The 25,856-nt window shown below is 37.7% G+C and overlaps 1 long non-coding RNA gene and 2 pseudogenes across 1 annotated transcript; 1 reads left to right on the forward strand and 2 right to left on the reverse strand.

The window, feature by feature from the left end:
- Positions 1-11,608: 11,608 nt before the first annotated feature.
- Positions 11,609-17,400, reverse strand: LOC140846421 (uncharacterized). The gene is made up of 2 exons (XR_012125488.1): positions 13,484-17,400; positions 11,609-13,086 (listed from the first exon to the last, which is right to left on the reverse strand). It is a non-coding gene; the product is annotated as an uncharacterized lncRNA (long non-coding RNA).
- A 92-nt stretch (positions 17,401-17,492) lies between these two features.
- On the reverse strand, positions 17,493-21,498 carry LOC118972828 (olfactory receptor 4P4-like; annotated as a pseudogene).
- A 2,311-nt stretch (positions 21,499-23,809) lies between these two features.
- On the forward strand, positions 23,810-25,405 carry LOC108383424 (olfactory receptor 4C46-like; annotated as a pseudogene).
- The last annotated feature ends 451 nt before the right edge of the window (positions 25,406-25,856 follow it).

Raw genomic sequence — 25,856 nt, forward strand, 5'->3', positions numbered from 1 at the left:
GTCCTTGTTGAAGAGCTTCTTTTCCCAGAGAAGTCAGAACATCGACTCCCGGGAAAGAGGGTCAGGAGGGAAAAGTGGGTGGAAGAGGGGTGTGGACTTGAGCAAAGGGGAATGTGGGAAATCATGTTGCAGAGTGGGAATAAAAAATTAAGAGTATAAGAGGGTTAGCAGGAGAATTAAGGGTGCAAATAGATTTTTGTATTAATGGGTTTAAAATGAGAATTCTTGGGAGGTTATATAAGATTTTTGCCAGCAAAGGCAGCTGATAGGATGAATTTTAAGTTTTCAGTAAACTTAATTTTAGTTTCTTTTTCTAATACTTTCAAAACATTTAAGCCAAAAGCTTTGTACTTTTCTTATTAGTACTTTAAAGTCACTTACATTAACTTTTTACTTAATACTTATTAACACTTTAAATTTCTTATTTCTTATTAATACTTTCAGACCATTAAGTCAAGGCTTTAAATTTCGTGGACTGATGATATGTTGCTATTAATGAAATTACAGGAGTGGTTATTGAATCATGGTTGGTTATCAAAAGATTAGGTGATGGGCTAGATGTTAAATGAATCAGGGTCATTAATTCAGAACTAATAAAGGCCACTGGAACAAAAACCAAGGGTATTTTCTGTAATGGTGTCAGCACCTTGTCATTATTACTTCATTTCTTCACTTCATAGTGCATCAATCATTCATTCATTCAACAAATACTTACTCGGCACCTATTATGTGCCACGCACTGTTCTATATGCGGAGGATACAGGTGAACAAAGAGACAAGGTTCCTGTTTTTCTGGAACTTATGTTCTAATACAGGAAGATACACAATAATAATAAAATACTAATAACAGCTGACATTTAGCAAGTATTGTTTGTTGAGACAGTTTTAAGCACTTTATAAGTATTCATTTAATTCTTACAGCATTGTAAGGTAGTGACTAGCGTTATCTTCATTCTGTACATGAGGAAACTGAGGGCACAGAAAAGGAAAATAACCTGCCAAAGGTCACAAGCTAGCAGAGGGGAGAGCTGGAATTTCAAATAGAGTCAGACTGTAGAACTCTTTCTCTTAATGACTCTGCTATGCTTCCTCTCAGACGAGAAAAATGGCAGTAAACAATGAACAGAGTTAAGTTCAGGATTGTTTAGTACTATGAAAAAATAATAAAGGGTGATGCGATGGTGTTTTTGTGTTGGAGGTGAAAATGTAGATATGAGGGAAAAACTCATGGAGATGACATCTGAGCTGAGACCTGAAGGATGGTGATCTGTTCTCGTGGGACACTGGCAGCAGAGCAAAGACAGCACAGTGGAATCTTTCCTGCTCCTGGCAGTTGGGCGCACTGTTCTACGTGCTCCATATCGTGTTAATAAAAGAATCTCCAATAGTGACACCTCCCCTCCCACTAGAACTTAGGCTTCTTTAAAAATAAAAGTTTAAACCAACAATACAAATATAACCTTTGCTTTGAAGACTAATATTTTTGTAGGAATGGTACCTTTATAAAGATCGTAGCTGCCCCCGTGTATTTGTTCTTTCTTCAAATCCAATTAAATGAAAATACTAGTTCTGTAGCCCAACTCTCTAGACTCGCGGGTCTAGTTCAGCAGAAACGAAGCAGGAGCCGGTGGCTCTCTGTCGCTCGCCGGGATGTGGAGTCGGCTACCCGGAGCTTTCTGTCCACGGAAGAGTCTAGGAGGGGGTCGGGGAAGGAAAAGACGGAAGAGACATTAGGCAATTGGTCCTTTAAGGTATGAAACCGTGTTTACACTGTCTACTCTGAAGCACTGGTGTCAAACACCCGTCCAGTCGAACGCCTAGGCTTCGCCCCACGCCATCGTCATGCCAACGTACAGCTTGGCTTCCGCGGATTGGTGGCTGCCTCCGCCTATGACGTGCGCCCGAAAAGCCCGGGTTTGCTTCCGGGTTTTGGGCTTTGGCGCAGGGGTTTCTGGGAGTCTTGAGTCGTCACGGTGTCTGCGTGAAGTGCGGCAGTCGCTGCGTGGGACCTCGGCCAACGAGAGCGGCAGGAGGGTGGCGGATTGTCTTGTCCACGTGGGGCGGAAAGGGCGGTAGTTTCGGGGTCGGCGGCGAAGGATGCTCGGAAGCTGCGGGCAGCGGCGGAGCCCGGCGGCGGCAGCGGCGGAGCCCGGCGGCGGCAGCGGCGGAGCCCGGCGGCGGCAGCGGCGGAGCCCGGCGGCGGCAGCGGCGGAGCCCGGCGGCCGTTGGGCGCCGCGCCGCGGGAAAGCAGCTGTGCGCGGGGCTAAGCGGGATTCACCGGCCTCGCCCCACAGCGGGTCGGGCCTGGGGGAGGGGTCGGCAAGCCCCGGGGACAGCCAGAAGGCTCCCTGCCCCGAGGCGGGAGTGATGATTATTCGCCGGGGGGGTGGGCGTGTGAGGCAGTGGTGTCCCCGGGACAGAAAACACTTTTTCTCCCTCTCTGGTACATCCCCTTTCCTGCTGTGAAAATCTGGAGAAGTAAACCAGTTCCCCCAGCTTCCCCAGACACTTGCTTTTCCAACATTTGACGGGTTTGGGGAGCCATATCTGCTGGGCGGTACACTTTTGGCTGCTCAAACCCAGAAGTACCATGAAGACTTAGGTTATCAGAATCATTTAGGGTGAGGTTCCTTTCTTGGACATTCAGTAAATTATAACCTGCAAAATACAAGATTTTTACTACGATGGTTGCTGTAGGAGAAAATGGCATCAACAAAAAGTTGGAGAATTTTGCCTATGTAATTGTCATTGAAATTTAGCACGTTTTTCTCCAAGACAGTAACTTTGTCCAGGGATTTTCAAAGTATTTTTTTTTTTTTTGTAGCCTATTTTCTGTTGTATGAGGTGCAACAGAAAGGGAGTCTGGTGGAGTAATGTTGAGTTGAGAATTTGAAAAACTCAGTCATGGCTGCACTGAATTTACAAGGCTTTAATATGTCAAACCTAATAATTCTTATAGTAATCCCATTACGAATATCCCCATTCCACAGGAACTTACATTAGGTAACTTGCCCAGGGCCAGAGAGCCAGAAGGGGAACGAGAAACAAGCTCATCCTCATGACAAAATTGTTTGCGCTAATTAAGAACTGCTTAAGAAGCTGTATTCCTGTATTCCTGAGACTCAATATTTGTTTTCTTGAGAGCTTTTGTTTGAGATGAAAGTAAAATTTGGAGAACGAGTTTTGGAAATGATTTCACAAGTTGGATATTTGTCAATACTTTATATCATGAAAGTTTATCATATTGGGAATAACTTGATACTATTTTCCTTCAAAGTGTAAAAGATGATAGCAGCTAGGCCAACTTTTGAACCTGCAAGAGGCGGAAGAGGAAAAGGAGAAGGTGATTTGAGCCAACTCTCAAAGCAGCATTCAAGTAGAGACCTGCCTTCCCCTACAAACATCAAATACAGGTAATGAAGACTTTTTTTCTTGTTCCCAAGGCAAGGCCAAAGTGTTGAATGACACGATCATGAAGTAGTATGTTTGGGTTCTGTCACGTATCTATTTTCATAGGAGTGGAATGCAATAGAGTTGTCTAACACAAAAATTATGCTCTCTGATTGTGGAATGCTACCAGATATTCCTTATGTAGAAATTCCTATTAATTGGAACTTTCCCTGTGTGACTTTAATAATAACTAATATATTACCTCAGAGGGACCGTGCACTATTAGCACTAATCAATAAGGGATTAAAAGTGTTACAGTAAAGAGCCCTGAGTTGCCATACTAACAAAAAGTAAAAATATTTTAGTCAATCTACAGCATTATTGTAAGAAAATATGTGATTCGTTTGGGCTTTTTGAGATACTGAAAACCACACGGATCCTGTTAGTAACCTTCAGATTATCACAGTGATCTTGTCCAGTTCTCTCTATTACTCTTGAGGAACTTAGGAACCAAGCTCCTTTCATGCAGTTATCGTAGGAGATGGTTTTTCTTTCCACAGAAGGTCAGCAATTAATTTAGGTGTAAAGCTAAAGGTGTAGCAGATGTCCATGCAGGAAAAGTGGCTGAGGAAATAGTACATCACTGAGTTAAAAAGGCTGAATGGAGAAAAGGATCAAAAGGTTTCCTGCCAACAGGGCAGCATAACAGAATAAGAAAAGCACAAAGCTAAATATTTGTATGTTTTGGTCATAAGAAAGCCCTAAAAGGATGAATTACGAGATATTCCTCTCTCTCTCTCCATATATTTCAAATTGCATATATTCTAACCAGATGGCTTAAATATCTGAAAAGAAATAAAACATTAATTTGTATAAAAAATATAACAATAATGTGAAATTTACCAAAAAATTGATACCACTATTTAAGTATTATTTATTCCTGATATTTATGCTGCTTTTTATTTCTTTTATTTTAGAAATCTATTGTAAAATAGTTCTATAATGGGGAAAAGAATAATTTTTCAACATCATAATTATTATAGAATATTAAAATATTAGTTTGATCCAGAGAAAATATTTTATTGTTAATTATGTTATTGAGATAATGTTTTACGTTTCTTAAACAATTATTTTGCACTTTTTTATATTGAAGTATAGTTGATAACATGATATTATATTGGTTTCAAGTATAAACACAGTGGTTCAACAGTCCCCCACATTATTAAATTCTCACCCCAACTAGTGCAGTTACTGTCAACAGAGGAAGACGGTCTAGAACACTTGTTTATGTTCTCCATGCTGCACTTCCATCCCTGTGACCAGCTTATATTATGATTGAGATTTTTTTAAATGCATGTGTTTATCCATTGGGTCAGATGCATTCTTCTTCCAGGTTGATCAGAACAAATACTCTGTTTTATTTGGGAGTGTATCCTCAAGAATGCAAAGTTATTGAAAATATATCAGCTAGAATTGTTTAATTGGCTTAAAAGATAATCTTCCTTGCCATGTGAACAAACACTATTTAAAACTAATTCAGACATTTAAAACTAATATAGTTTCAGGCACATTAAAAGCAAAGAATGCTTGAACACCATGCAGGTAAAGAGAAAATGTTAACTGATTGAAGTTGTGAAAAATCATCAAAAACTGATTCATTTCTCCTATTTACATTTAATGTACTAGACATAATTATTGTTTAAAATTAATCTAAATTTGTGATAGTAAACAATAAAAGAAGATAGAAGTTGCCAAAAGATATTTGAATTGTTCATATTTCATGGCTTTTCTTGGAAATTTCATGTGTCTTATATACTGTCAAGGCAATATAATATAATAAAAATATCATTGGAAATCAGCAAATAATTTTTATTCTGCTTACCATTCACTTTTATCCTATGTGACTTCATATCTGCAGGTTATATAGGCTCAGCCCCGCATGTTCACATCGAAGTTCAGCTCACCAATTCCCCTCTATCATGTACAAATCTATATATTAATAACTTTCTTTAGACCTGTAAAAGTTCCAGATATCAACTTTTACAGGATGTTATCTGGTATAATATAATAATAATAATTACAGTTTACTGAGAGATTATTTTGTGCTTTAGGTTCCTTATAATTCCATTTCACAATAGTACATATTTTGACATCAGCAATATTAGCTCTATTGGTGCCAATAAGAACACAAACCTCTAGAGGTTAGAGGACCAGCTCAGAGAGCTACTAAACTGCAGAAAAAGGACTCTGTGCCTTCTGTGAGTGAAAGGAATGGGTTTTACATGTTTAGTACCTTGCCTGCCAGGTTTTGAAAGTTAAGAAACCTTGAAGAAATGAGAAATTCTAGCATTTCAGCACGAAGAACATCACAACCCAGTGTTTTACTGATTGTGCATTTCAACATAATGCCTGAATGCTTTACTTAAGCTAGCTTGTGTCATTACACAGAAGGAGATAGCTGGTCATATATCCACCTGTCCCCCCCGCACACACACTGGACACACACATATCAGGATACTCCTTAGAGATTTATGCAAGACCCTTATTTACAATCCCAATTCCTGAATTTGTCTCAGGACATCTTACCTTACTTTGGTGAGAGTTGATTTTGGTCTATTCATCCTTTCCTAATTCCCTTATTAGAGTTTGTTTTATGAGTTATATGAACTTATTTATGAAATTACATTTTTTTCAATTTTCCAAACAATGGAAGGCAGCAAATTTGTGCAGTATCTACAAGGTTTATTCTTGAACAAATAAGTTGAGAATAGTTAGTGGATTTCCTTCTAAACCTAGAAGTTCCAGGATGGCCAGAGAAGAAGTAACAGGATCAATTCCAAGAATATATATTTTTAAAATCTATATAAAAATGTAATTCGAATACAAAATACATAATTAATATTCGAAAGGCCTGACCTACATATATACTTATAAGACGACCTGAGAAATTGATATAATGAACATACCAGCCCCCAAAGGTTCCTTGTGCCCCTTCATCCGTCTTCTCACTTCTCTTTCTTGCTCAAGAAAACACAGATCTGTTTCTGGAACAGTAGATTCATTTGCAATTTCAAGGACTTTGTAAGAATGGAAGTGAGCTGCTTTTTGCAGGCAAGATCTGGATTATTTCATCCAGTTTATGTATTCTGAGATTCAGTCATGTCTTTGTGAATATCAATAGCACATTCCTGTTTACTTCAGAGGGTTATGAAAATTCCACAATTTGCTTACCCGTTTCCCCCAATTTTAGACATTTTGACTGTGTCCAGATCTTGGCTGTCACTAATTATCTGCTATAGTAATTCATGGACAAATCTTTTTTTATGGAAAAGTGATTTCTTTCTCTTGAAAAAGTGTGGAATAAAAAGCAAACATATTTAAAAAAAGTTAAAATGAACAAACTAAAATATAGAAAAACGGATAGAAAAAGACATACCAGGCAAATAGTAAAAAACAAAAAACTTTGTGTAGCAAATTAATTATCAAAAGTATTCTTTGAGTAGCATTAAAAAGCACATTGTGGGGCATCTTATTGCATTCCAAAGAAAAATCTAGGAAAACATTAAATCATGAACGTGTATGTAACTAATTGCATGGTCTGGAAAAATTTGAAGCAATAATAAAGAATTAAAAGGAAAAACTGACAAATCTGTAATGGTGGGAATTTTTTTTAATGGCAATCTCTCCCAGATTAAACAAATCTAATGACAAGGGGATTGCACCTTGTCCTGCTCATGATGAGCATGCACTGGAGAGGTTGGCAGATAGCCACGCACCGTCAAAGGCCATGACGGTGAGCATGAAGACCTCGCTGCTCCCAAAGAAACGCAAGGAAAAGACCTGTAACATGCAGTCACCACAAGAAATGCCTTCTCACTAGCAGGTCACTGATCAGTTCGGGTGTCACACGTAAGGTGTAGCAGACGTTGATGGAGGACAAGTGGCTGAGGAAATGGTACATTGGTTGGTGAAAAAGAGGACTGCATCGGATGGAAATAAGTATCAGAAAGTTTCCTCCCAATAGGACAATATAGCAGAATAAGAAGAGCACAAAGCAAAGTATTTGTATGTTCTGGTCATAAGAAAGTTCTAAAAGGATGAATTCTGAGATGTTTCTACGGTTTTCATAAATCTGAATTTGCTATACATAATAAACCAAAAGAGCTATGTATCTGAAAGAAAGCATAAATCTGAATGAAAAAATCATAAATTGAGTTCAGTCAATCATAAATTACAAAAATGAAAGAAATTTGTAAGTGTAAAGATTATTAAAAACTGACATGAATAAAATATTCTGGTTATCTTGATTTATGGAATAAAGCTATTTTATGTTTTTTATTATGACTCTCATCCTATTGTGGGATAACTTAATAATGGAAATAACAATATACCTTATAATTATTTAAAAATGTAAATGTTATTTTGAAAAGAATTAGTATTAATTATAAAATTTAGAATACAATGAAGGCTAATTGGCCCAAGACAAAAATTGTGTTTTGCATACTGTTAAAATATTTGTTGTTTAATGTCAATTTTCCTTCTGCTAACATTATCAGACCAAATTTCTTGATTATCTGGGAATAAATACTCAAGAGAGGCAAATACTGTCTCAACACCCCAGGCTGAATTGCTGAATCTTAATTTGTGTAGAGTACACTCTTTTTTTGCCACATGGTCAAACATTGTCCCTGGGTCATGCTAAACCAGCGTAATAGCTGTTAATTCAAATTCACTAATGCTGAAAAATAATTAACTCGTGGAAAATAATCAACAAATTATTTTCTTTCTCTTATTTATATTTCAGGTGTTAAAGACAATTTAAAAAATACACTGTCATTGAAGTTTTTATGGCTACCAGTAAAGGAAAGATAAAATCTTTAAATTGCCCAAATTGTTTGAATTAAAAATATGCCATTACTTTTGCTAAAAATGTCTTGAGTTTTACACACAGGGACTTGATGTCAATAAAAGGAGATGATGCAGAGAATTACATTACGATGAACTTTGTGGTCAGTTTATACTCTGGTAAATGCTGCAATAATGAATAAATGAAATTTCACAGATTTGGTTCTTTTATATCTAATATATAATCTTTACATGATTTAGTAAGTGCAAAATGAGGTTAGGTTAGAGAGAATGCACTTCTGTTGCGTTTTTACCAACTGTGGAGGAAATATCTATCCCCAGTGGGTTTGCAAAAGCTAGCACACCTGCTTTAGTCTGGATCTGAAGTGACAGTCATTATCTGGAACCCAGATGTGTACTTTTAAACACCAAACAGCAATCAAGTAAACAGAATGCTATTCTAGTAAGGTTGTTTAGAAACCATCAACTCTGGTGATTCCCAAAATCAATATCTATATTTTTATAGTCTTTGAGACTGTTACAGATGCCAAATAATTAACAGGCAGGCATTTTAAAAGTGCTCCATCAGTTCTATTTTAGGTAGGACATCAATTATATTTTATTTTAATTATATTTAAAAATTATTCAAAACTCTTAACTACAAAGGAGGAAGTTTCAGTTTGTTCTTGGTTTCCTGTAACTCCTTTATATAACAGTAACAAAAAAACTATCAGTCATGGAGTATTCAGCAGTTAACCTTTGAAGACACTTAGGGGTTGAGGATCATTAACCTATCTTCTACTTACTGCAACTGATACTGATCTTTGTTTATGAGGTGGTATAGTGTTACTTGTTCAAATATATTTATTCCCCTAAAACTAATTTAAAGACAATTATTATATAAGTAAACTGAACAACTTAAAGGTGAAATTCACTTGGCTAATCTGAGTATCTGATATTAAATAGAAATTCTGATCAAGAGAAACTTAAGCATTTCTCAGGATTGGAAAGTAATGCACTGTGAATATAAAAGACAGAAAATGGGATTCTCCCTTGGTTCAGGGCTACATTTCATGTGTGAGAGCTGAGAGGCATGATGAAGGGTATCTTGAAGGACAGCAATGAAAAGACTGTTTTAAATCCTCATTTGAATAGAAAAGAATATGCAAGATGATGGGTTACCGGATACCCAGCCTGTCTTTCTGAGTATTTAGGCGTGCAAAGAGATATGGAGTATTGAATATAAGCATGTATTCTAGAATGCTCTGATTCTAAATCATTTTGAAAGAATTTTCCTCCAGCCTTACTAAAATGTCATTCCTTAATGAAGATTCTGGCCTGTTTTCTGGCACATCATTGGTGTTTAATCTACAGTAACTCTTTAACACCCACCCTGTACTCTGATGGAACATGTGACACGATCAGTGCTGTTAGGAGACCGAAAAGGGGAAAGTCAGGAGAGGAGAATCATTGCCATTAAAAACAGCATTTTGATTCTGGAGATATTAAGAAAAAGTCTTCTGTAAAAATGGAGGTCACAATTGATGAATAAAGACTCTCAGGCAACCAGTGAGCAAACAACAGGGGAAGCACAGAATGAGGTAGAAATGTTCAGGAATGTTAAAGACACAGAGCAGTGTGATACTTGAGCTAATGGCTTAATCTCTTAAGACTAATTTTTTCATTCAATGAAAATATCACTACATAATTCAGAACCTTACTGACCAATAATACCTGAGGTAACATGAAATACCCCACTGACACATGTGGTTCCTATCAGAGTTATTTCCCTTTTGCCCTCTTTCATGTTGAGTAGTTTAGCAACTAAAGAAAGTGTCATGCCAACCTATACAACAAAGTCGATAGAAAAAAAAAGAAAAATTATTTCACAACATGATTTCGACAAGTGTAATCAGGTATGCTTCATTTTCAAAAATATGTTAGTGAAAATATTTAAGTTGGCTGGATGATGGAATGGTTAACTGGGCATTTCTTAACATTAGTTATTAGCCTGAATTTTTTCCACTACAAAACTACAGTAAAAATTTACTTTATTTCTTTCCTAGTATTGAATGAAAATTCTGCATGACCTTTAGATTGTTGTCAGCAGTAAGTACAGAAATATACATATTTACATTAAAGTTTCCATTGCATATTCAAATTTTCTTTTTGCATATCAGAATCTTGCATGCTATAAACTTACAGTTGATTCTGATGAAATTTGAAATTGCTTTAACTCTTGTTATTAGCCAGAATTCTACTTATAAGTAATGGATAATTACAATGAAGAATGCTAAACTTTTTATAGTAACCATGTTATCAGATGTTGTAAGAAAAGTTACAGCCCTTAGAATATTATGTAGAATAAATGTAAGTAGCATATAATTAGCCAAGGACATGGTTGGTGGGATCCTTCTCAAACAAAAGTGACATGGGTAAATCTCTACCATCAGCCCTGAAGGGTGGGCAGGTTAGTTTTAGGCTGCATCAGCAAGAATTCCACTACAGAGACTCCCGCTGCCAAATCATTTCCAGTATCAGAAATGCAATAAAATGGAGAATTACAAACCAGTAATTCAAGCACAATCAGATAAACTCTGAAAATATTTTGGAAATCTCAACATGTCTTATACCTTCTATTGGTTTGCAAGAGAAGTGGATTGTAAATATTCACTGGAACTATCAGCCATGCTATTTCTCAAGAAGTGCGTCTTTATCCCTCAGGAAATCAGGCTAGAAATGTTGAATGCCATTTAACTTAACAGTTCAAATTAAAAGATAAACAAAAGGTATTTTAAATACCTTCCTATAAAGCTAATACAAGTATTTGGGTCCTTGGGATCATCTATTTTAAGCCTATGCCTGAAGGAAATTCGGTTTGGAGCACAGTACAAACTTTCAAGTGACAACACAGAAATTAATAGGTTTTTGAGATCTGTAAATATTATATTCCCAATGGCATTTCTAAACAAACCCTAGCCAAATGCTGCCAGGCCATTGTTCATGATAATGTCCCAATTTCCCGGGGTGTTTACTTTCCACCTTTGCAATAATTTGGCTCAGGTGCTATCTCCCCGGAGGCCCAAAAAGGCTGTAGTCACAACAGACCAGGAAACACTGATTGCTTTGTGCTCTTCACTCTTTCTGAAGCCTCGGAGGGGAACTCATACAGCCTGCAATAATACTGGGTGAGCTTTCAGGAAGATCTGAGATGAAACAGGACAAAGAGAACCCAAAGTGGGCATTTACAGTTCAAGTATGGAGCATTATCAGGACCATAGGTGTAGAGTAGGTCAATAAAATCGATGACCTGTGATATCATATGTTGGATTCCCCTGAGGAAGGCGCCGCCCCAAATCACTCACCAAAGACGTTTCTTGATGCAACAAGCAAGAGGAATTTATTTGGAAGCCAACTAGTTGGGGTCCAAGTCAGCCTGTCGCAGCAGGTCTCAACGAGGACCCCGAGCACACTAGGGCAGAAGGTTTTATAGTATTTTCAAAAGGGGTAAAATTTTCCATAATCACAATACAGAGTTTTTTCTATAGGCTCATAAATCTTTTGCTGGCGCCACATCCTGGGGTCTGATTAGATGAGATCACCTACGGAATGTCTAGGGTGGTTCTAGTAAGATAAGCTAGGTGTGTATGATTAACTGATTTACGGTTGGCTAACTAAAGGTCACTACAATTGACACAGGCTAACTAACTTGTTTTTCAAGATTCTAATGATTTTCCTTCTTCTGGGTTAGGGGGTGGTATTTAGGCCTTAAGATGGCTGTACTTATGCTAACTTTTGATTCTTCAGATCCTACATTTCCCCACTTCTCTTTTTGGGGCATTCCAATCATGGAATGTTTGTATCTTCTTGTGAGGTGAGTGAGTGGTATTGTTGCTTCAACATTAGTACATGAACAGCACTCACTCTTTCTCTAACAAAAGTTATCAACCGGTTTAATATGCAGGGTCTCAAAGTTAGGAGCAACACAAGGATGAGTAGGGGCCTAGCCAGAGTGGATATCAGGGTTGTAAACCACGGGGACCTAGTGAACTAAGATTCAAACAGTCCTTGGCCTGCTTCTCGCTCTCTCTTCCTCTGATCTAGCCTTTCTCTAAGTTTTGACATTGAATCTCTTACTATCCCGGAATGATCTGCATAAAAGCAGCATTCTTCTCTTAAAGCTGCACACAGTCCTCCTCCTTTTAGGAACAGCAGATCTAGCCCTCGTCTATTCTGTAAGACTACCTCAGAGAGGGAAGTCAGAGATTCTTCAAGTTTTGTAATGGATTGCTCTATGGTTTTTAGGTCTTCATCAGTAGCAGTCCTTAGTCTTTCATAATGCTGGTTCCCTTGAACAATAGCGGCTGCCTCCGTTCCCACTCCAGCTGCGACTCTTATCTCTAACAACACGGCTAAGGTCAGCGAGACCGGCTCTCTCTTATATCTATGCTTAGGTTCAAATTCAGCTACAAATGAGAGATCATCATGATACATCAACCTGGGCACCAGCTGGACCATGATACAGAAATCACGGGAGGAGTTGAAGGCAGAAGTAGAGACACATGGGGTCACTCCAGTGTTACAAGCCCACTATCCCTCGGGAGGAGGGATTAAATACCTGTTTTTACCAGGGAAGGCTATGGGTATGGTCTCATTCTTTCTTCTACAGATAGAGACTCTAGCTGCTGCTAGGGAAGAGGGGTGATGACCGCTCTGGCTGCTTCATGCTGAGAAGGGGGCGCAGTAAAGGGTGCAGCTAGGTCTCCATCACTGGTCAGTTGAGAGGGCTTCAGAAGGCTGGCGCTTCTATTCTGGGTTTCATTTTTATTACTATTTGCAGTTTTGTGGCTTCTAGGCAAGATAAAACAAATTGTGTTATTAGGTCATGTAGCAACATCTGGAGTTGGATTTTTTATTCTGGAAGGAGGCTGCATTATTGAAACGATACTTCTCTCTAAAATCATTCTCATTTTTACTAGAAGTAACTAGGTTAAGAAAATAATTAACAGCTGGCTTGATTATTTGCACAGGTGCAGCAAGAAGAGCAATTGATTACACAGGCTCTTTTAAATATGCTTTGCTGGAACTTTTTGTAAGGAATTTCAGATTGAACTTTTAAAGGCCTCTTGAGGCCAGACAGCCAAGCCAGACTTGCCATCAGGCTTTGCCTGCAGTACCTGTAGATTTGGATGAATTCTTCTCTTCTCGAGGTCTCTGCACCTGCCAGGAAGTGACCTTCTTTACTCACCTGGTAAGGCTGCTGGGAACTCTGTAAGCAAGGTACCAGGCCAGTTCTTCCAAGGGGCTTTGTTGGCTTTATAAAGTCAATCTTAGTTCTTTAAAGTTGTTCACATCTGAGTTTATACACATGTCTCTCAGGTACGACATTCCAGTCAAAGCCCTGGTAGTATAACCAGTGTTCTTAAGTAGTCTTCTCACAAGGAAAGCAGATTCTTATTGAACTCGTGCAAATAAACATACTGCCATGGAATACAAAAACAGTCACTGAAAGTTTTTAAACTCTGGAGGGATCAAGTAGAGAGAAGGATGTTTCAATTCTGCTCATAAAGATAGTCATTTACTAAACTGTTGTCAGTTTAAGAGAACAAGGTTAAAACACTTTACCAGCAACATTTGAAACAAAAAGACACAAAATCATTTTCTTTAGTTTATGTAATCTTATGTAACTAATACCTGTTCTGCTGAAATCTAGTTCTTTACCAGTTTAGGGATAATACTATAAATGACAAAAGACTTACAAATGACAATGGTTAAAGATATGATGAGAGCTTACTGTAAAACAGTTGACATAAGGAAATTCTGATATTTCTGTAATACAAAACATTCAGTAACAAAGTTTAGCATCATTCTCTTTGACAGTGCTTTCTTGGTAAATAAATATATATATATCAGATAAATAAGCCAAATTAGTCAAATACTTTGTCTAGTGAGAAAAAATTCCTCTGACATGTTCCAGGGGCCCTCAGGAAAATATCAGAGTTAACTAGAGGTAAAAGCACCTTTTTGCATTTCATTTTTTTAGAACTATCATTACACATTTATTGTCTATATACTCAGCACAGTAAACGAGATATCTTAAAAAGTGGGGCAGCAGGGGAGACTGCTGCTGTCAATTTTTAAAGACAACATACAGAAAGTCAAACTAATTCTAGGTTACTAAGCATTCTTGAGAGAATAGTAGCAGATGGTAGATTCTTCTGCTTTCATCTTCAGGAGGGGAAAAAAGCTACAATAAGAATTCATATTTAGCTGAAAGAACTGTCTAAACTCAAGGCAGAGTATAATATTACCAGGCATACAAAAGACCTGTTAGAGATACATACAAAGAATGAATATGGCTATAGTCAAATTCAACTTAAAAGTTTAAGCAGAATCTCAAATTTAAATGTCTCTTTCTTTCACACAGATATTCAGATATGACCAGAAATATGCTTTGAGATGAAAGAGATCAGGCATTTTACTTTTTCATTTAGGGACTGAGAAATGATGACCTTTGGCTTACAATCAATAGCTTACAAACAGTGAAAATAATAAGAACATAACTCAGCATAAGTGTCTAAGACCAGATACAAAAAACAGAGAAAGTGCTTAAGTTTACAGGTCTTCCCTGAAAGCTTCAAGAATGTTTTACTCTTTAATAGTAGATTCCCCCATGTTTTTTTTTTTTTTTTTTTTTTAAAACATACAGCATATAAATTAAACAAGAAGACCTGGTGGTTCTCAAAAAATCTATTACAACTTTTTTCAAAAGTGGTCACACGTTCGTCTATCTAAACCTTCACAGTGAAACCTGTTTTTCTGGGAGAAACATAATCTTGTCCAGATTCTACAGTTTAATAAATTTTGGTTTGTTAACTAAGTGCATTTAATCAGCTGAAAAAAGCTTTGTTACTATTCTGCTTAGGAATTCAATTTTTCAGGCCATGCAATCATTTTTAATAACAAAATATTTCAAAGGCAAATAAAGGTTATACAGTTGTTAACAAACTTTAGCTTTTAGTCCTTTTAACATTACGATTTCATGGCAACTCACTGAGACTTTAAGCATGAGAAACTGCTGTGATCTTTCAACATTAAGAGCAGACTAACAGTTAAAGAAAACTGTTTAACTGGAAACAAGATTTTAATTTTGCTGTGCACTTGATATCAAGACTCACTTGCTTTAATTTCACTAGGCATGACTATATCTGTAAGAATATAGTAATTTATTCTTCATTTGCCCCATGGTCCCAAGCACATAAGCCGGTGAGAATTATGCCTGGGCTTGCCTGCGGCTTGACTGGGTTTATCTCACTTTATCTCTAAACATCCTAACTCTCCCCCCAAAGCAACAGGCTGAGCTGATCTTCTACAACAAAAGGCACCACGCTGTTTTCTCTCTTTGTCTCTCTTTAAATAAATAGCTGTACTTTAGAACAAAGTTACTTTCTTTTATTACAAAACACATTCTTTAGCATGCAGAAGAGTTTTCATTTTTTATACTTTTTCTTATTAAAACATACATCTTTTAGCATAGAGAAATTTTTTCTTTATTACTTTAAGTGGTTTTAATTAGAACTTAAAACCATTAGAAACTTTAACTTCTAGTGAACACTGAGAAGCAGGACACTGCAAACTGTCAAACTAACATTTTCTAGACCAACAAACTCACGAACACATTCTACAATTTCTGCAACCATGAGCTTCACAGCACAATCTCCCAGCAAACACAGAGCACATCTTCTCAACTTAACAAAACTCTAAGGCTTTAAGTTACTACAAAGATTCTCAGGCTGCAGGTAGGCATACACACTGCAACACACAATTTAAAAGGTGTTCACTTGCCACACTTATCCAGCTCACCTACCTGCAACAACCACGCTAGCCTACTCACAAGACCCCCACTGAACACTAGACAAAGCCAAGCTTCTAAGCATTCTATTCTTAAAAGATTTAGCAGATAACATGACTCAAATGACTCTAGGTAAACTCAGGCAGCGGACAACTACCAGGACATGCCCGCCTCAGGCAAACTCAAATTAGCATTAATGCTTAACACTTTTTTACCAGGTTTTCTGGAAGTTTTAGAACACTCAATTTTTACAAGCGCTTGTCTTTAAATCAATTTCATTAATACCATCCGGAGGTAGAAAGATATATTCATTTACACACTTAGGGGGTTGTCTGAGTCTGTCCCCTTGTCAGTATAACAATTATTAGGCACATGAAAGACACAAAAAACAGAGACACACACAGATTAGACACACAGCGGCCGCTTTTTGTTTTTTCTCAGATTTTCAAACAGAAACCGAAAGGAATCAGAGGGTTGATATTCCTGGCACCTGAAAATCAACCCTATCTCATCAGATTCACCTTGCCGGAAAAACAGACGGGAGGCTACCAGGCGTCCCTGGCCTCCCAACCTCCCCGAGGCGTCCCCCAGGGTTGCAGCCTGCGGTGCTCCTAGTACGTCTACCGACCGCAGTCTCGACCCCTTTACGGGATCGGGACAGCTGCCAGACAGTGGGTACCCCCTTTCAGAATTCTGACCGGTCTCACTGAAAAACAGAAAACAGAACACAGACAAACCAAGGCGCCACTAATCTTACCTCTTCCTCCAAGAGCGACTTCGGGAGTGAAGCGGGGTGAGCGCATGATCCCGGACGAGCCCCCAAATGTTGGATTCCCCTGAGGAAGGCGCCGCCCCAAATCACTCACCAAAGACGTTTCTTGATGCAACAAGCAAGAGGAATTTATTTGGAAGCCAACTAGTTGGGGTCCAAGTCAGCCTGTCGCAGCAGGTCTCAACGAGGACCCCGAGCACACTAGGGCAGAAGGTTTTATAGTATTTTCAAAAGGGGTAAAATTTTCCATAATCACAATACAGAGTTTTTTCTATAGGCTCATAAATCTTTTGCTGGCGCCACATCCTGGGGTCTGATTAGATGAGATCACCTACGGAATGTCTAGGGTGGTTCTAGTAAGATAAGCTAGGTGTGTATGATTAACTGATTTACGGTTGGCTAACTAAAGGTCACTACAATTGACACAGGCTAACTAACTTGTTTTTCAAGATTCTAATGATTTTCCTTCTTCTGGGTTAGGGGGTGGTATTTAGGCCTTAAGATGGCTGTACTTATGCTAACTTTTGATTCTTCAGATCCTACACATAATTGGTATGAGGTCACTGGTCAGGGAGTAACAAGGCTGGCAGAGATGGTGAGGAATAAGATACAAAGGAAAGGAAAGGTAAAGGAATAAACACTCTTTCCCCATGAGCTTGGCAGGGAGGAAAGGAATACATCATTAAGTTAAAAAGAGATGGAAAACTCAGAGGAAAGGGCACTCAAACTTTAGTAAAGCTTCCATTTTGTTTACTCTTTGGTGCTTTCTCCAGTCACTGAATATTCACATTTGCTTAGGCTCAGCCTCATCTGCACACACTGAAGTTCACTTAATCTCTCTCTCTACTGCGTACAAATCCATACCTTTAAAGCTTTCTCATGCATTCCAGATGTCAGGAAATCCAGTTTCATACTATCTAATCTGATTCAGATCAAACGATTTAGCAAAATAATAACATTATTATTGGGTACCTGAAGTTCATTGTTTACAACTCATAAAATGCTTATTTTGACAGAAGTATTATTGCCTCTTATACAGATAAGATCACAGAACTTTCTAGAGGTTAAATTACAAGCTCAAATGACCAATATCAACAAAAACAAGAAAATGGGTATTGTAAATTTATTGGCTGCTTCCAGGCTTTGACAGATGAGTAGCCCTGAGTAATGAAGGATCCTCACACTTGAGCATAAAGGATGTCAAAAGTCCACTGTTGATTGTCCACCTCAGCATTATGCCAGTGTTGACCAAACTTTTCTCAGGTTAGCTGGCATCAGCCCAGAGAAGATGATAGCTGGTCATATCTCTACTCTCCCTGCACAAACACGCACTAGGGCACCTCTTAGAGACAGATGCTGTTGTTCCATTGACATTCTCAGGTCTTGACTTCACCCCTGGTCACATTACATGCTCTGCTACAAAACTTTTAATTTTGATGAACTGCATTTTATCATTTTAATGATCACACTGTTGGTACTGTATTTGAAAAAATTGTTTTCTAATCCAGAGTCACAGAGATCTATGTTTTATTCTAAACTTGTATACCTTTACATTTCACATATAGTTCTCAGACACATTTGATAGAATTTGTACAAGGTTTGATATATAGATGAAGATGCTGCTGGTGGTGGTGGTAGTGGTGGGACATACGAATGTGCATCACTAGTATTTGTTGCAAAAACTTTTTCTCCACGGAGTTGCCTACAGACCTTTGTTGAGGATTAGTTGACCAACACATGCAGGTGTGTTTCTGGAACTCCCTAGTCTGGTCCACTGATCTGCTTGTCTATATTAATGAAAAAAACACACCATGTGATCACAGCAGCTTTATAACGTACTGTGAAATCATGACATCAAATAATATAAGTTCTCCAACTTTGTTCTTTTTTAAAGTTGTGGGAACTAAGGTGCTTTCCATCACATATGTTTTAGATCACTTTGCAAACTTCCAAATACATGCCTGTTCATATTTTGTTTGGGATAGTTTGAATCTAGAGATTATGTTAGGGAGAGTACACATCTTAATAATGTTGACTCAACACAATTCTTTCTACTTACAGTGTGATTTTGTGATATAGTGCTCATTACTTAGTTAAGGGATTCCTTCGACATTTAGCAGTGATAGATTTATAAATTAAATTCCTATATAAATGGAGAGAATTTCTTAAATTATATATTTAAACCACCAATATTTACTAAATATTCTGTTTTAATTTACATGGTGAACATTTTATCAAGTTCTAAGCATTTACTTGACAAGTATTTTTGAGGATAGTAGGCATTATGCTAAAGGCTGGAATATGAATCCTTTAAAGAATACTTAATAAGTAAGTGACTAATCTTAGTTCAATATATTTTTGGTGGGCTAACTGTATAATATAGTTATATGTTTTACCAAAAATGTGTTTGGATACTTGTGAAAACACATGATAATACAAGTTTTTGGAAGGTTTTGTTTCATAACATTCTTTTAATGGGCTATTTCCTCAGATCCATAATCAACTCCCAAGGTCTTCCATTCCATACCCAGAGACAAAATCATCACATACTCACACACACACACACACACACACACACACACACACACACACACACACAGAAATATACTTAATACATATCTGTACTTGAAAAAATTGTCCAAATACTCCTTAGAAAATATAACTCTGGGAGGGAAATCCCAGGGCAAAATACTTTTGAAACTGAAATCAGTCAAAGGGAGAAATAAAGTGGGAGAATGCCATTTATTGCTTAGAAGCAGTCATCCACTTTTGATTGCTTGTGTCTCTCATGGCCCGATTGCAGAAAAAAGTGGCCTCACCCAATCTCTCCTGTTCAGATACGCCATCACACCCCCTTGTAATTACCTATTGGTATGTAGATGGACTATTCCTCTCCACCCCTTGGAAACACCTTTTGATATAGAGATGCACTGACACCAGGCAAGAGATTATGGAAATGTTGCAATTTTACCTACAGCCCACCCCTCCAGAAGTCTCACCTCACAATCTACTCACTACCCATCTTCTGGAATGTCCCCTGTGTGAAAAAAATGACCTAGTTTGACCCTTTAAAGTGTATACTGCAACCTGAATCACAGTGACTAGTATTTTGGCTCATATATTGTCAGAGGTCATTCAGTCCAACTCCCCAAAGAAACCTACTGTGCTTTCTATAACATCTGAAATGATACATGCCCTGGGGACACAGGATCAAAAAGCACAATGAATGTCACCTTTACTTGAATTCTGAGTGTGCCATTTGTGACCATACCTTCATCATGGCAAGTATCATCTCCACATTTCTGAGGGTGCAGATGAGGGGATTCAGCATGGGGGTAGTCACTGAGGTTTCCTTGTCCTTGTTCTCACTCCCTGCAGGTAGTACGTAAACATAGATACAGGGCATGAAGAACAAGACTACAACCACTACGTGAGAGCTACAGGTTGGGAGAGCTTTGTGTGGCCCTGCAGAGGAGCGGGTTCTGAGCTTATATAATATGTAAGAAGCCACTAGGACAAGAAAAACTACAACCACCACCATCCCTGAATTTGCAATCATTAAGGTATTAACAGCACAGATATCTTTGCACACTAGCTTCAAAAGAGGCTTCACATCACATAGGTAGTGGCCTATTTGATTAAAACCATGGAAAGGTAACCTGAGTACCACAAGCAGCAGAGCAACAGAGGGCCAAACTATGCCCCAGGCCATGGTGATCAGCATGTCACACCTGTGCCAGCTCATGATGACCATGTAGTGCAGGGGCCTGACAATGGTGACAGCAGTGAAAAGCCGTGGACACCAAGATGAACATCACAGCAGCCAGTGAATGGGCTATAAAGAGCTGGGTCATACAGTTGTTACAGGAAATGTCCTTTCCTGTTGCCCCTAAGTCTCTGATCAGCCGGGGGATCACAGTGGAGGTGTAGCAGGGGTCCATGAGGGAAAGGTGGCAGAGAAAGTGGTACATTGGCTGTTGGATTAGATGGCTGCAGGTGACCGTGACTAAGATGGTGAAGTTCCCCAGTAAGACAGCCAGGCAGCAGAGCAGGAAAAAAGAAAAAGAACAGTAGCTCTATTTGGCTATTTCCCCACAGTCCCATGAAAACAAATTCGGGGACATTCTGATTTTCCATGAGGCTGAGGTCAGTCCTGTGTACGCTTCAGAAACTTATTCATCTGCAATAATACAGAACATAATACATTCAGTAGCACTTTTTAGTATTTTTACACTGAAAGTATGCACTGACAAAAGGTCATTGAGGATTTATCACATACCTTCTTTTAAATACTTTTTATGTTAAGGGCTTTATTGTATATCAAATGATAATTAATGAGAGCACATTTTATGCCTGGAACTTTTATCAACCTTTTGCATGTATTTAACTCATAGCCCAACAGTTACTATTCTGATACTCATTTTATAAAGGGAGAAAAGACAAATGGGATGGTTCAATAAATTATACCAAATCATTAAGATCTTAAGTAGTTCCCCAAGATAAGATGTCACTTTCCATTTTTTTAACAACTATGCCACAATATACACTGACTACATGGACTTCCAGCTATTTTCCACCTCTATAAAATATATGGGGTCTTACACCATCACTGCCATTAACTGCCTGTTAAACAAGTCACTCCCCATCTCTCTTTTTTCTTGTTTTGAGAATCTTTTTTTATATATTTCTTATTGAAGTATAGTTGATATATGATACTATATTGCTTTCACGTATACAATGTAATTATATACATTATTAAATGCTTACCTCAACTACTATGGTTAGTAACTGTCAACATTAGAAAGATATTATAGAACTATTGACTGTATTCTCTACGGTGTACTTTCTTCCCCATGACTAATTTACGTTATGATTGAGATTTTGTGCCTTTTTATCCCCTTTATCTATTTAAACCACCTACCCCAACCCTCTCCCATACCCCAACCCCTCCCCCATGGTAACCACCTGTCACTTCTCAGTGTCTATGAGTCTACCGCTGTTTTGTTCATTTTGTTTTATTTTGTTTTTAGACTACACATATAAGTGAAATCATATGGTATTTGACATTCTATGCCTGGCTGATTTCACCCAACATAATGCCCTCTAAGTCCATGTATATTCTTGAAAATGGCAGACTATCTTTCTTTCTTATAGCTGAATAATGTTCCACTGTATACATGTACCATATCTCCTCTATCCATGTGTCTATTGATGGAAACTTTGGTTAATTCCATATCTTGGTTATTATATATAATATAACAAATATAGGATGCATGTACCTTTTTGAATAAGATATTTCTGTTTTCTTTAAGGCAAATTCCCAGAAGTGGAGTTACTGGGTCATATGTTATTTCTATTTTCAATTTTTATGTAGAATCACCACACTGACTTCCATAGTGGTTTACCAATCTACATATCCACCAACAGTGTAGGACTCTTCCCCTTTCTCTGCATCCTTGCCAACACTTGCTAGTGCTTGTCTTTTCTATAGTGACCATTCTGATTGATGTGAGGTGATATCTTATTGTGGTTTTGATTTACATTTCCCTGATGATTCGCAAAGTGGAGCATCTTTTCACATGCCTGTTGGCTTTCTATATGTCTTCTTTGGAAAATGTCTGTTCAGGTTCTCTGCCCAGATTATGGATGGGTTATTTGCTTTTTGATGTTGAGGCATATGAATTCTTTATATATTTTGGATGTTAACACCTTATCAGATATATCATTTATGGATGTATCCTTGCATACTATAGGTTCCCTTTTTGTTTTGTTGATGGTTTCCTTTGTTGTACAGAAGCATTTTAGTTTGAGAAAATCAAACAATACACGGAAACAAATTAAAACAGAAACACAGTGGTTCAAAATATGTGGGATGCAGCAAAAGCAGTTCTTAGAAGGAAATACACAGCAATATAGGCTAACCTCAAGAAACAAGAAAAATCCTGAATAAACAATCTAAACTCACAACAAAGGAACTAGAAAAAGAACAAATGAAGCCCAAAGTTTGAAGAAGGAGAAATAATAAAGATTAGAGCAGAAATAAATAAAATAAAGAATAAAAAAACAAACAAATCAATGAAATAAAGAGCTGATCCTTTGAGAAAATAAACAAAATAGACAAAACCCAGCCAGATTTATCAAGAAAAGAAGAGAGAGGACACAACTAAACAAAATCAGAAATGAAAAAGAATTACAACTGACACCACAGAAATTAAAAAATTATAAGAAAATACTAATACTACGAAAAATTATATGTTAATGAATTAGACAAACTAGAATAGACAAACTCCTAGAAAAGAACAATCATCTCAAACTGACCCAGGAGGAAATAGAAAACCTGAACAGATCATTATGTTATACTATATGAATATAGTACAAATAGTCTGGCACTGGGGTTTCTGTCTCTGGCTTCTGTCCTCTTACTGAACCTCAAACCCCTTCATCCAAGACACACCAAGATCATTAGAAGAGTTAAATCCAAGAATTCCCTTTCCTCAAATTCCTCTTCATCTGTCCATTCATATTCTCAATTCCTCTTTATGGTCCCCCATCTCCAAAGAATACAGGGAGGAATCCTTAGCTTTGCATTTGTGGCCTTTAAATCCATGTTCTACCTCCCTTTTCTTACTTACCTGTCAGGATATGCATGAGGTACAACTTCATGTTAGGCTCTAAGCCACCTCAGATGACTGCTTGTTCACCAATGATCTACTGCCTCTGTGTCCGCAAAAGTTCCTCATGTCCACACTCTTATCAGAATCTTTACCCAGGAGATGATTTAAGTATCCAAGAACTCAGGCCTATTTACTATCTCAAAAACCCTCACAAAAATTCACATTCAATAGAATCTAGGTAGTTATTATATGTTAGATGGAGAAGCTTAATAAATTGAAGGTTGTGTTAATAAAAACTAATTTTTTTCAGGTAATGTAATTAAGATAATATGAAATACGTGGAGAATATAGAAACAACATGACACAATTTGTTCTACTGGGGCTCACAGAGAATCCAAAGATGCAGAGAATCATATTCGTTGTGTTTTTTCTCATCTACATCTTTTCTGTGGTGGGAGATGTGCTCATCTTGGTCACCATCGCCGCCAGCCCATTATTGGAAACTCCCCGGTGCTTCTTCCTGGCCTACCTCTCCTTTATTGGTGCCTGCTATTCCTCTGTAAGTGCCCCTAAACTGATTGTAGATTCACTCCATGAGAGGAAAACCATCTTATTCAATGGGTGCATGACCCAGATCTTTGGGGAACATTTCTTTGGAGGTGCTGATGTTACCCTGCTGACTGTGATGGCCTATGACCGCTATGTGGCCATCTGCAAGCCCTTAAACTATACACAACCGTCATGAATCGGCAGGTGTGTGGCCTGCTAGTGGGAGTGGTGAGGGTGGAAGCCTTTCTTCACGCAACCATACAGATCCTCTTCATCTCCCAATTCCCTTTCTGTGGCCCTAACGTCATAGAGCACTTCATGTGTGACCTGATTCCTTTGCTCAATCTTGCCTGCACGGATACCCGCAATCTAGGGATCTTCGTAGCTGCCAGATATATCATTTATAGATATATCCTTGCATACTGTAGGTTCCCTTTTTGTTTTGTTGATGGTTTCCTTTGTTGTACAGAAGCATTTTAGTTTGAGAAAATCAAACAATACATGGAAACAAATTAAAACAGAAACACAGTGGTTCAAAATATGTGGGATGCAGCAAAAGCAGTTCTTAGAAGGAAATACACAGCAATACAGGCTAACCTCAAGAAACAGTGGCTTCATGTGTCTGTTAAACTTGCTCCTCTTGATGGGCTCTTATGTGGTCATACTGCGCTCTCTAAGAACCAAAAGCTTGGACGCGAGGCAAAAAGCCCTCTCCACCTGTGTCTCTCATATCACAGCTGTGGTCGTATTCCTTGTTCCCTGCATATTTGTGTACATGAGACCTGTAGCTACTTTATCAATTGATAAAGCAGTTGCTTTATTCTACACTATGATAACCCCTATGTTAAACCCCTTAATCTATGCCTTGAGAAATGCCCAGATGAAAAGTGCCATGAGAAACCTGTGTAGTAGGAAAGCTGATAAATAAATGTTTATTCAACTGATAAATAAATGTTCCTGGAGCCCCTATATTGATACAACTGAGGCAAAGAACAGAAGAATATTTTGGAAGATCTCTGTAAGAAATGCATATAAGATAAAAAAAGATGAATTTCTAAAAATTATGGATTTTGCATTGAAAAGAACAGAAATGGGTACAAGCAAAGGAATAAAACCTTAACCTAAGACCACAGTTGGAAAATTCTGCCAAATTAGTTCTGCTAACTTCATTCATGATATGGATTAATAAACTTTCATTTTAATACAAAAAATGAAATAAATAAAATATATGGGTACTGAGCATTAATCTCTATAATAATTCAAAGTGGTGAATACTTCTGTTGTCCCCCATTGTATGGAGGGAGGCATCAGAGGTGCAGTGAGGAGCTAGTAAGGAGAACCCACCTGCCCCCTCAGGCCACGCTCTCAGCCTCCGTGACTCCCTGCCAGGCGATGATGACAGCAACGTAAGGTGATTATGTTAGTCACAGTTTATTCAGCTAGGGACTGTGCTGCAGACTATATATATATATATATGTTATCAGTTATAATATATATTAGTTCATTGTATATAACTAAATTATAATATTCATTAATAACTGCTTATTTCCATATGGCATCATAGTTGATGATAATGGTTTGAATGTAATATTGTGATATGTAATTATTTCAGAAATATAAAAGCAATGGGTCATTTAACCTTTAAGGGGTATGTGATGAATATTATGCCATATTTCCAAATTCCCTTGTAGGCTTCAGAATCATGTTGTTTTGCTGATGACCTTTGAGAAAGTGTGATGAATTAATTTTTATATTTTAAATTAAAAGAATATTTCAAAGTCAGAAGGCATTTCTATTTATTAAATATATATTTATACCCTATAAAGTACTTGTC

This window comes from Manis javanica, chromosome 15 (genome assembly GCF_040802235.1).
Source record: "Manis javanica isolate MJ-LG chromosome 15, MJ_LKY, whole genome shotgun sequence".
Taxonomy (NCBI): domain Eukaryota; kingdom Metazoa; phylum Chordata; class Mammalia; order Pholidota; family Manidae; genus Manis; species Manis javanica.